Source organism: Tachypleus tridentatus, chromosome 4, assembly GCF_004210375.1.
Source record: "Tachypleus tridentatus isolate NWPU-2018 chromosome 4, ASM421037v1, whole genome shotgun sequence".
NCBI classification, from domain to species: Eukaryota; Metazoa; Arthropoda; class Merostomata; order Xiphosura; family Limulidae; genus Tachypleus; species Tachypleus tridentatus.
This window is the reverse complement of record NC_134828.1, coordinates 47,707,943-47,720,678: the sequence shown is the minus strand read 5'-3', so window position 1 is coordinate 47,720,678 and position 12,736 is coordinate 47,707,943. Positions and strand designations below refer to the sequence as shown.

At 38.8% G+C, this 12,736-nt stretch overlaps 2 non-coding genes across 2 annotated transcripts; both read left to right on the top strand.

Annotated features, from left to right (window-relative positions):
* The first annotated feature begins 1,423 nt into the window (after positions 1 to 1,423).
* TRNAL-UAG (transfer RNA leucine (anticodon UAG)) lies at positions 1,424 to 1,503 on the top strand. Its single transcript has one exon. It is a non-coding gene; the product is annotated as a tRNA-Leu (tRNA).
* A 4,848-nt stretch (positions 1,504 to 6,351) lies between these two features.
* TRNAL-AAG (transfer RNA leucine (anticodon AAG)) lies at positions 6,352 to 6,431 on the top strand. The gene has a single exon. It is a non-coding gene; the product is annotated as a tRNA-Leu (tRNA).
* Positions 6,432 to 12,736: the final 6,305 nt, after the last annotated feature.

Sequence of the window (12,736 nt, the reverse complement as noted above, 5' to 3'; positions counted from 1 at the left end):
CTAAGTCATCTAAAAATAAACCCCACTATACTTAAATGGATATCAAACTTCTTGAGAGATAGAACAGCACAAGTAAAAGTCAATAAAACTATATCTAAATCATTGAACATAACTGCAGGAGTGCCCCAAGGAACAGTTATTTCTCCACTACTATATATTATTTTCGTCAGCGACATACCTTTCCCCAATTTAACATACACACATAATTCACAATACGCAAACGACATCGCTATCTGGAGCACCTCCAGAAACCCAGTAATGGCCATGTCTCGCGTTCAAGAATCACTGAACAACGTCTCGATCTGGAGTAACAAATGAGAGTAGTTTTAAATCCAACCAAAACACAAGCAATCACCTTCTACAGGAAACTGAAAAACAAAGAAAAAAAATCTAGAAAAAAGTAAAATTATCACTCGGAAATACGCCCATTAACATGAGCTAAAACATCACATTCCTTGGCATCACTTTTCACACAAACTAACATGGAAAAAACATGTTAAAAACATACACTCATCAATTAGAAAACGCATTTCACACTTAATGACTCTAACCAGCAAACACTGAAAATGCTCACCAAAAACCATTATCCAAATATACAAGGCTTACATCCGTCCACTAATAGAGTATGGATGTCAAGCCACATATAATATGTCAAATAACACACTCCAGAAAATCCAAGCTCAACAAAACAAAATACTGTACTAAGATCTGCATTCAGTCTACCATCATACACTCCAGTAAATTATATACATCAAATCAGCAACTTACCAACACTAATATGTTGTAATAGAAATAATAGAGACTAATAGAAATAGCACACAAATACTAGTTAAAAGCAGAGCACAGAAACAAACAAATTCTATAAATTAACTAGTGCACCAACCAAATTTATTTCACCATGCAACATATTTCGGGAGTCACAAACAACACAACGAAGTCCTTAAAGGGCAAAACTCACGAAAACATTATGTATTTTCTTTTTCAGGTCTCGGGCACAGGATAGGTAAAACTTTCAGCGCCTGTCCTGTGAAAGTGGGTTTTTTTTGGGGGCACTCCTGTTTCCCCACAAAAAAACTCAGGCATTGGATCTTCAGATCCCAGCCTAGGCAACTTTATTGCCATGCCCTGAATTGGGTCGTTTATGTTCAAATTTACTATGACATCTAACTTTCGGGACGTGATCTGGCTGTTTTCTCCGGTGCTACCTTTGTCTCGTTCATGAATAATATTAATTATGACCAACTTCACTCTTTCACCCAAAATAGAGTTAAAACAAACCCAGCTAAATTCAATAAACTTCCACGAAAAAGGATGAAGAGGAAGCACAATTCTTCTGATTTCTCTCTCTCTAAACTAAACCCCATCACGTTAATGTGAGTTTGAGAAAAACTCTTTTTTCAAATGTGGAGAAAGCAAAACACACGGTAGCGTGGCCGAGCGATCTAAGGCGCTGGTTTTAGGCACCAGTCCGAAAGGGCGTGGGTTCGAATCCCACCGCTGCCATTCTTTCTTTATGGAAGAAATATTTTGGAAAGCGCCGGTTCTCGTCATCGAGTGCAGACGTGTTTTTCTATTTCCTGATTGCCTTAGTGTAACTTTAACAGCTAAGCATAGTGAGCGTGTAGTTTTTTTTTTTTTGCTAGATTTTGTATTTTTTCAAGTTGTTTGACGATGTCTTCATCAACCAAGCAGGTCATGGAAGTAATGCGTCGTACTGTTTCTGTGGAAACGACAACTTCAAGCCATGGGGACGTTATCCATTCTGTTATTTCTACGTTTGGTGCTGCTTCGGTCACTGCTGTTGTTCCTCCCCGGGTGGTTATGAGGTAACTTTTGTTCTTCGCGCCGATGTGGACCTGACTATAGATGCTGGTCTAGTTGTCAATGGTGTACTTTGTTCGACTAATGGTGTCACTAAACGCACTATTACTGTGTCATTTATGGACGTCCCAGAATATATAGACGATGATATTATACTCAATAAACTTAAAGATTTTGATTGTGAGGTGAAAAGCCCCATTGTGTGGAAGAGGGACCAGGGCATATATTTAGGTATACGCCATGTTCGTGTGTCTTTTAGTGAGAAGTGTATCTCTTTGCCGTACGTTGTGAAAGTTTTTGATCCTTTGGGCAAGGCGGTAATTTAAAGGTGAAGCATGATCGCCAGTCAAAAGTGTGCAATTTATGTTTTGGGGCGGATCAAATGTGTAGAAAAATAAATACAAGGTAGTGTGGCCGAGCGGTCTAAGGCGCTGGTTTAAGGCACTAGTCAGAAAGGGCATGGGTTCGAATCTCACCGCTGCAATTCTTTCTTTATTATGCCACATATCATATGAACAAGAAATGTGGGTAAAATATTTCGAAGTCTTTCACTGCACGTATTGACTGCATTCATAAATTTCTTTTGTCAAGATGAAGTGTTAACGTATTGTTTCTGTTTTCTTTAGAATAATATTTAAAAGTTTTATATCTCCCGCTGAAATGCAAATGAAGACGTGTTCTCATTATTTTGCTTTCGGATAACTAGCTCGATAAAATCTAAAGATGTATTTCTGTCTACCGTCAATAAAAAAAAGAAAACCTTATCGACTCTTATACTGATGTAAGAAGATTAAATGTTATTGTAAATATTCTTCCCCGTGCCAATCTTTAGTTGAGATTCTCCAGAAATTTTTTAGAGTAAGTATAAGAGCTAGGTTTTCCTGCAGTAATTCTACTAAACACTGAATAATGTTTCTAGTACCTTCCCAAATCACTGATCTTTACACTTCCATTTAGAACATGGGCATAGAAAATGAAATTGTGGTGTACAGAATGTGGCTGTAACTGCCTTCTCGTGATTCTTCAATACATGGAATACATTTTTTTGAAGCTAGGTTTCGTGAAAGTTGGATTCTAGGGATAGATTTAAAAGATTGCTTAACAATTTGTTCCAACAAAGACGTACGGTCAGCATATAGACTGATGTGGCTTTGCTATAAAAAAATCACACATATATACTGTCAGCACAACTGTTGTGATGAATTGATATTTTTTTTCATATCGCAATCTCCAAGATATGACAGTGTTTTGTGTAAAGAAGGATGACGAGTAAAATACGGATTGAAAGATTTTGTTGTGGGAGACAACCTAAATGAATGTGTATGATAGCCGAACACGGTCACAAAGTGGTATGAAAAGCTGTGATCGTGTCAGCAGCGTTACGACGGAAAGGATATGAACCCCAATCATGAAGAAATGATGCGAGACATCAGTGTCAATAAGTTAAAAAAAAGGATTAATCCCTTTCAATACGTGTTTCTAATTTAACACCTAAAAGCAGTGGTTTCTTTTATACTTTATTACAAGTGTGTTTCTTAACAGAATACAGTATGTTGAATGTGGAATTTAAGTGAATATTGAGATATATACATATAAAAAGGTTTTCAACTTGTAAAAACACTCTTTTTTCAAATGTGTAGAAAAATATATACAAGATAGTGTGGCCGAGCGGTATAAGGCGCTGGTTTAAGGCACCAGTCCGAAAGGGCGTGGGTTTGAATACCACCGCTGCCATTTTTCTTTATTATGCCACATATCAGATGAACAAGAAATGTGGGTAAAATATTTCGAAGGAGAATCTTTTTGGTGGGACAAGGAGAACAAGGCAAAAAACGTTTGTTACCAATTTAATATGAAAAAACTGCCACATGTTTTATAATTTAGGTGAATCTCAGATAAACGCAGAATTTGCGACGCATAGAATTCACAACAAGACTGTGTGCTAACACAGTTTCAGAAAATATTCGTTATATACAACACCATACGTTTTGTTCGATTATTATTAATTAACGTGTGATTATTTATACACTGAGTATTGAATAATGATGTTTCATTGAAAATGGAAAAACGCTAAATGAGAAGCCGCTAGCATCGTAGTATTTAAAGATATCGAGAATTCCGGTAATATCGTAATGTTAAGCCATATTGCACAAGAAAGTCCGTTCCGTTTCAACAAACTGACGTTACACTTAACGGTTCCAAATGAATGTTTAATTTTTCAGGTTTATTCAAGTACAAGTTTAGTTTCGACAGCATCGTCTTTCAGTAATAATGTCCGTAGTCCTTTTCAGTAGACCAGTTATATTATTCAGGTCATGCGGGCTTCGTTAGGGTAAAGGCTAAAATTAAATTATCATCTGTGAGTGTTTTATACTAATAACTGTTGATTTCTTTGTTTTAATAAAGGCAGTAGGTCAGATGACGCTTGTTGAACTTACTTTCTCAAATTAGCATTTCTAAAGTAGGAACGCCTAAAAATCGGTGTCATGATATAAAATAACCCCAACTCGTATGTTACATTGGAAATAATGGAATTGAATCTCTCAAGAAAGAGATCATAAAAAGTTTTATGGCATTTTCAACTTTACTTTAAAATCTTTTTTCATAGGAAAATAGATTTTTCTTTGACGATTTGCAGGTTCAACTTGCTGTCTGTACAATCAGAGAAATAGGAAAAACTTAAATTTTCTTCTAAAATTGAACCTCGCCATTAATAATTTCAAGAAATAGGAGCGTTTATTTTTATATAATGCCAGATGTTACGTGTGTTAACTAAACAAACATTTCTATTCACTCCTTACACAAACAACATAAATATTCCTGTTAGTATTTAGTTTGTGAAGTATAAAATGCGGTTAACTCCATTAATCTTGAAACTATATCACAATAATTCAGCAAAAAACAATTTGTGAAATTAGCGTGAGCATAACTCAGTTTATTAAGAAATGGGTTACGATAGCAAATTTGCTATCACGTAAAACGGTGTATCGTTAAAAATTTAAATATGCTGAACAAACATCGTAATTCGCGATATGCGACAGTTGATCTCGAGCGCTATGGAAGTCTCTAACTAATTTATGACAAGTTACGCCTTAGACATTGTTGTTTTAGATACATATTATCAGAGGATTTCCCGTTAAAAAGTTTCTGGAACCACGAATTGAAATATGAGATAAACAAATTACCGACTTTCCTGGGAAACCAAATCACGTGCTTACACTCTATAATATTCATCTGAAATACAAACAGAAGTTGGGGTGCAAATCTGCAGTATATGCATCATTTGCATTTGATAAAAATGTTTAATTGCAATCATGGAACTGAAGTAATATAGTAGATTTTCAAATATATGAAAAAATTTTCAAATTAATTCCAGACCCAAATAAGCATTTATCATCCTCAACTTACTTCGAGACACTTGAAGTCTTTCACTGCACGTATTGACTGCATTCATAAATTTCTTTTGTCAAGATGAAGTGTTAACGTATTGTTTCTGTTTTCTTTAGAATAATATTTAAAAGTTTTATATCTCCCGCTGAAATGCAAATGAAGACGTGTTCTCATTATTTTGCTTTCGGATAACTAGCACGATAAAATCTAAAGATGTATTTCTGTCTACCGTCAATAAAAAAAAAGAAAACCTTATCGACTCTTATACTGATGTAAGTAGATTAAATGTTATTGTAAATATTCTTCCCCGTGCCAATCTTTAGTTGAGATTGTCCAGAAATTTTTTAGAGTAAGTATAAGAGCTAGGTTTTCCTGCAGTAATTCTACTAAACACTGAATAATGTTTCTAGTACCTTCCCAAATCACTGATCTTTACACTTTTATTTAGAATATGGGCATAGAAAATGAAATTGTGGTGTACAGAATGTGGCTGTAACTGCCTTCTCGTGATTCTTCAATACATGGAATACATTTTTGAAGCTAGGTTTCGTGAAAGTTGGATTCTAGGGATAGATTTAAAAGATTGCTTAACAATTTGTTCCAACAAAGACGTACGGTCAGCATATAGACTGATGTGGCTTTGCTATAAAAAAATCACACATATATACTGTCAGCACAACTGTTGTGATGAATTGATATTTTTTTCATATCGCAATCTCCAAGATATGACAGTGTTTTGTGTAAAGAAGGATGACGAGTAAAATACGGATTAAAAGATTTTGTTGTGGGAGACAACCTAAATGAATGTGTAGGATAGCCGAACACGGTCACAGAGTGGTATGAAAAGCTGTGATCGTGTCAGCAGCGTTGCGACGGAAAGGATATGAACCACAATCATAAAGAATTGATGCGAGACATCAGTGTCAATAAGATAAAAAAGGATTAATCCCTTTCAATACGTGTTTCTAATTTAACACCTAAAAGCAGTGGTTTCTTTTATACTTTATTACAAGTGTGTTTCTTAACAGAATACAGTATGTTGAATGTGGAAATTAAGTGAATATCGAGATATAAACATATGAAAAGGTTTTCAAATTGTAAAAAAACTCTTTTTTCAAATGTGTAGAAAAATATATACAAGGTAGTGTGGCCGAGCGGTCTAAGGCGCTGGTTTAAGGCACCAGTCCGAAAGGGCGTGGGTTCGAATCCCACCGCTGCCAATATTTCTTTATGGAAGAAATATTTTGGAAAGCGCCGGTTCTCGTCAACGAGTACAGACGTGTTTTTCGAGCTCCTCATTGCCTTAGTGTAAATTTAACAGCTAAGCGTAGTGAGCGTGTAGTTCTTTTTTTGCAAGATTTCTACTTTTTCAAGTTGTTTGACGATGTCTTCATCAACCAAAAAGGTCATGGAAGTTATGCGTCGTACAGTTTTTGTGGAAACGACAACTTCAAGCCATGGGGACGTCATCCATTCTGTTATTTCTACGTTTGGTGCTGCTTCGGTCACTGCCGTAGTTCCTCGCCCGGGTGGATATGAGGTAACTTTTGTTCTTCCCGACGATGTGGACCTGGCTATAGATGCTGGTCTAACTGTAAATGGTGTGCACTGTTCGGCTAATGGTGTCACTAAACGTACTATTACTGTGTCATTTATGGACGTACCCGAATATATCGACGATGATATTATTCTAAATAAACTTAAAGATTATGATTGTGAGGTGAAAAGCCCTGTTGTGTGGAAGAGGGACCAGGGCATATACTTAGGTATACGCCATGTTCGTGTGTGTTTTAGTGAGAAGTGTATCTCTTTGCCGTACGTAGTAAAGTTTTGATCCTTTGGGCAAGGCGGTAATGGTAAAAGTGAAGCATGATCGTCAGTCAAAAGTATGTAATTTATGTTTGGGGGCGGATCATCTATATCGAGATTGCCCCCAGTTTATATGCCGACATTGTCATATGCAGGGACACGTCCGTCAACGTTGTCCCAAGCTTGTTGTTCCTCGAACTTCCTCTAGTGACGACGCTGAAGTGGCCACGCCTACTACTTCTCGTGACGCCGCTGAAGTAGACACGGCTGCTCCCTCTCGTGCAGTGCCTCATGATGTTGACACCATTTCTGTTTGTCCACGCGTTGATTCGGAGGTTCCTTTCAAAGAAGGCTGCAGCTACCCATCGGGTGGTGGCCGATGTTTCTGCCCGACGATCGACGGTTTCTGGTGGGGCCAGGGAACGGGCAAGTAGTCACCCCCCTGCTGCAAGTCGCAATTTTGATCGTCACTTCCCGCCACTTCCGGTTAGTGGTGTGAGTACCGCCGGCGATGTGGAGGTGCCTCTTCCTCGACGTTGGAGGTATGCTAGTGTGGTGGCAATGTCTCCTGGTGACACTTCGAAGAAGGGCAGTGGACGAAAACGGGTGTCGGACGTGCCAATACTACGGATATCTCGGGCGAAGGCGGTGTCGCAGCCTTAAATGTGTTTTTGTGACAGTTTGTTTGTTTCAGTTCGTGTAAGACTGTCATTTATTGTTATTTGAACTTTGTGCATATTTGCTTAGATCTTTACATTTATTCTTGTTATTTTGTGTTTGTGACAGTTTCCTTTCAATTCTTGTACCTTTACTTTCTCTTTAGCATGGTACATTTACTAAGGGTGGGAGTTTTGAATTGTAATGGGTTGCGTAATGTTAGTAAGCTGGCTTATTAACTGGATTACTTTGTTACTAATTTTGATGTTGTTTGTTTACAGGAAACGTTTTTCACTGATAATTTTTTATGATGTCGTTCTGAAATTTTGGCCAGGTGTAGTTTTTTTTAATAATTCTACTTCTGGCCGACAAGGGGGGTTGCCATCTTGATAAAGCAGTTTTTGTGTGATAATGTTACATTCGTTTCTTCTGATGGGGTGGGTAGGGTTCTGACAGTCAAATTCAGTTTCGAGTCTTTGTCTTATCTGTTATCATCTGTGTACGCTCCTCGCGATATCTCCGAGCGACGGGAATTTTTCCAAAACTTGGAGTATTGTTTGGATGGTTGCACGGGATTGCTTGTTGTGGGAGATTTTAATTGTGTGGTGGATGTGGCACGCGATCGATTTCCGGTCCGTTTCTACCGTGACGCCAGCCGTTCGGCTTTTGTCCAGTTTCTTAATAGGTTTGATTTGCTTGATGCGCATTCACTCATATCGCCGACTACACCTGGTTTCACATGGAAGCGTTTTGTTAATGGTGAGATGATGTCGTCACGTATTGACAGGGTTTTGCTTTCTTCTACCTTGCAGGGGACTGTCCAACGTTTCCGTACGTTGTGGTTTCCTGCTACAGATCACGCTTTATTGGGCTTCGACCTTACTCTGCGACCAATTGTCAGAGGACCTAATTTCTGGCACTTCAATAACCAGTTATTGAGGGATGCCGAATATGTGAAAGCCATTAAGCTGTTGATCGCCAGAAGTCGTAGTTGGTCAGTCTATGGGACTGATAAAATTAAGTGGTATGAACAATTGAAATGCGCGTTCCGTTTACTTACCGAGCGTTATTCGATTCTTCGTGCGCGGGCATCCCGTTCTCGCAAATGTCAGCTTGAGTCGTCCATCAATCGTGAGCTTCGAAAACTGTCCCGTTTCCCGGTAGGTCTAAGGTCAAATTGTATGAACTTGAAGATGCATTGGAGACTTTGGATCACGATACCATAGAGGGGGCGAGGATTCGATCTCATATTCGTTGGTTTGAGGAGGGTGAGAGATCTACGTCTTACTTTCTTCGTATGGAAAAAGGTCCGTCAAAGCAGAATTGAGTTTCGATCCATGCTCACTGATAGGGGTGTGGAGGTGTCCGGTGTGGAAGATATCGCTGCTGTTTTACATCAGTATTATTCCGCACTGTACTCTAAGGATATCGTTCTGCAGGCAGACATAGATTTAGTTCTCTCATTTGTTGATCGAACTCTTTCCAGTGAACAAGCTAATATTTGTGATGCTCCATTCACGGTTGCGGAAGTTATCGCTGCTTTAGACAGTTTACCGCTGGGCAAATCTCCTGGTTTGGATGGTTTTACCTCCGAATTTTTCAAATATTTTCTCCCCTCTTTTTGTTGACGACTTTTTATTTGTCTTGTCTGAACTGTTCCACTCTCCACAGTTGCTCCGTACAATGTGTTCTGGGGTAATTGTTCCTATCCCGAAAGGAGGGGATCGACGGTTGGCGGCTAACAGCCGGCCTTTGACATTGCTTTGTACTGACTATAAGCTTTTGGCCAAAGTGCTGGCTCGTCGCCTTTCGTCTGTGATCTCCAGTTTAGTTTCAGATGACCAATCCGGGTGTATACCTGGACGGGACGTTGCTGATACTCCGTTAACACTCGTTTTGCTATTGCAGTCTTTAGCACGTACCGGCCAGGGTGGAATCTTTTTTGAAGCTCGATCAGATGCAAGCCTTTGATCGGGTGGCCTATGACTATCTATTTCAACTTCTTCTGCGTATGGGTTTTGGTTCTACTTTTGTTCATTGGGTTCGTCTTTGCTATACTTCTATTTCTAGTTGTGTAAAGTTTAATGGATTTCTCACTAATGATTTTGCTATTACTCGGGGTATTCGTCAAGGATGCCCCATGTCTGCTCTACTTTACGGTCTCAGTGTCGAACCGTTACGAAATATGTTAGTCCATAATGTACATATCACTGGTATTGGTGGTGATGTGCTACTCACCACGCCTTCACTTACTTATCAGCATGCTGATGATACCACCTTAACCTTACGAGACGCCGAATCTTTGCCGCATGTGTTGGATGTCTGCCAAACTTTTGGCAAAGCTACTGGTGGGAAGATCAACTGGACCAAGAGTCAGGGTTTGTGGGTTGGGTGTTTGGCCTCTTCTGCAGACTTCGTCCTTGGTGAGTTGAGAATTTCCCAGGATCCTATTCGGATTTTGGGAATAGTTTTCCACTCTAATTTTGATGTCATGCTGCAAGATACGTGGCAGGGTGTATTGCGCAGGGTATCTCGTGTCTTGGTGTCGTGGCGATTTCGTTCTTTGTCGCTAAAGGGTAAATCTCTTGTGGTGAACTCCTTGGTGGCATCGGTGTTATGGTACCCGTTGAATATACTCCCGTTGCCAAGACAGTTTGAGGCTAGATTTCGCAAATGTATACTGGATTTTATTTGGCGGGGAGGTATACATAAAGTGGCATACGGTATTCTGATTCGGAGTTATGATTGTGGAGGTATCAACTTGGTTGATGTTAACACTCGTAAACTCGCATTCCGTTTGAAGTTGTTGCAGCGTTGTTTGGATGCTTCTTGTCCTTCCACCTTGCGACAACTTCTTTCTGGATTTTTCTTGTTATGGTAATCTCTCTTTAAGCTTTCGGATTCTTCAATGCCGTATTTTGCCACGTTTTGAAATCGTTACCTTTCTATATTCAGGAAATGTTTCATGCCTGGAAGGTTCTTCTTGGGGATAAAGGGATTGTCCCAGCTCCTCTTTCCCCCCAAATTTTTGATGAACTTTTGTTTTTCAATCCGGCTATTGTTGATGTTCGCCACCGAACATTTCATTTTCCTGAATTTATTAATGCAGGTTTGGTTCAGGTCCGCCATTTAATGTACGAGGTGCTCCCTGCTTTTCTTCCGGTGGGGGCAGTGATTGAAATGTGTACGGACGCTGACCCGTTGTTAATTACCCACTTTTTTTCACATTTTCATATGCTCAAGGAGGCGTTGCCTGTGGAGTGGTTGCCGATTTTGTCTACCCAGCCGGCTCCTCTTCCGTCGTCACATGTGTTGTGGATTTATATTTTCTGGACCACTCCGATAATCAGTTCATTTTCAAGGTTTATCTCTGCGGCAACTGGTGGGATATTTACAGTTTTCACTCGCTACTAATTTCCCTGCTCCATTCTACTGGGGGGGATATTGTTCCTCCTGGAGACTGGAAACGCATTCGTAAAACGCTTATTCTTCTTTTGTGGGTTTTTTTTGTTTGTGATGTGGATTATTTACTCTGGTTGCGGGCGATTACCACAAATTTCAAGCTGATACATATGGACAGACATCCCACAGGGTTGTGCACTTTCTGTTCCCAGGCGCCGGAAACCATAGACCATCTGTTTTTTCCAATGTCCTTTTGTACAGCCCTTGTGGTCATATGTATATAAATTATTGGCATTTTATTTTGGATGTCCCATATCAAACTGGGTATGGAGGAGATGCCTCTTAGTGGGATCTCATCCTTTCGTTACCAAAGATGCTGGAACATATTCCGTTTAATTACAAGTTTGGCACGTCAGGTTATATGTTCTGCTCGTTCAGTTTCTTTGGCACGAAATCGCGTCATTCATTTAATTTCCATGTTTAAAGTGCGTGTACGGAGACATATATATCTTCATTATCATAGATCTCTGTTACATAACTCATTAAATGTTTTTTATTCTGTGTATTCTTATGTTGGTAGCTTGGTAACCCAAGGTGCCCAAGGTTATTTCTTGTGTACGTTGTTAAGATAAGTTGTTATTTCATTATATTTTTGTTACCAATGAAAGATCCATTGATTTCTTGTTTGTTAATGTTCATTATAATGTTTGTTAGATTACCTGCTGTTCCAATTACCTCTTTTATTTCTTTTTCCTTAATTTTATTAACTTTGTGGTAATTTTCAGCATGGTAATCTATAGAGATTATGTTACATGCTAATTCATTAACTTGTGTTTTATTTGTTGTATTTCTGTGTATACCCCCTCGTTGAGGTGGGATAAATAAAAAAAAAAAAAAAAGCTGGTTTAAGGCACCAGTCCGAAAGGGCGTGGGTTCGAATCCCACCGCTGCCATTCTTTCTTTATTATGCCACATATCAGATGAACAAGAAATGTGGGTAAAATATTTCGAAGGAGAATCTTTTTGGTGGGACAAGGAGAACAAGGCAAAAGCGTTTGTTACCAATTTAACATGAAAAAACTGCCACATGTTTTATAATTTAGGTGAATCTCAGATAAACGCAGAATTTGCGACGCATAGAATTCACAACAAGACTGTGTGCTAACACAGTTTCAGAAAATATTCGTTATATACAACACCATACGTTTTGTTCGATTATTATTAATTAACGTGTGATTATTTATACACTGAGTATTGAGAAATGATGTTTCATTGAAAATGGAAAAACGCTAAATGAGAAGCCGCTAGCACCGTCGCAGTATTTAAAGATATGGAGAATTACGGGAATTTCGTAATGTTAAGCCATATTGCACAAGAAAGTCCGTTCCGTTTCAACAAACTGACGTTACACTTAACGGTTCCAAATGAATGTTTAATTTTTCAGGTTTATTCAAGTACAAGTTTAGTTTCGACAGCATCGTCTTTCAGTAATAATGTCCGTAGTCCTTTTCAGTAGACCAGTTATATTATTCAGGTCATGCGGGCTTCGTTAGGGTAAAGGCTAAAATTAAATTATCATCTGTAAGTGTTTTATACTAATAACTGTTGATTTCTTTGTTTTAATAAAGGCAGTAGGTCAGATGACGCTTGTTGAACT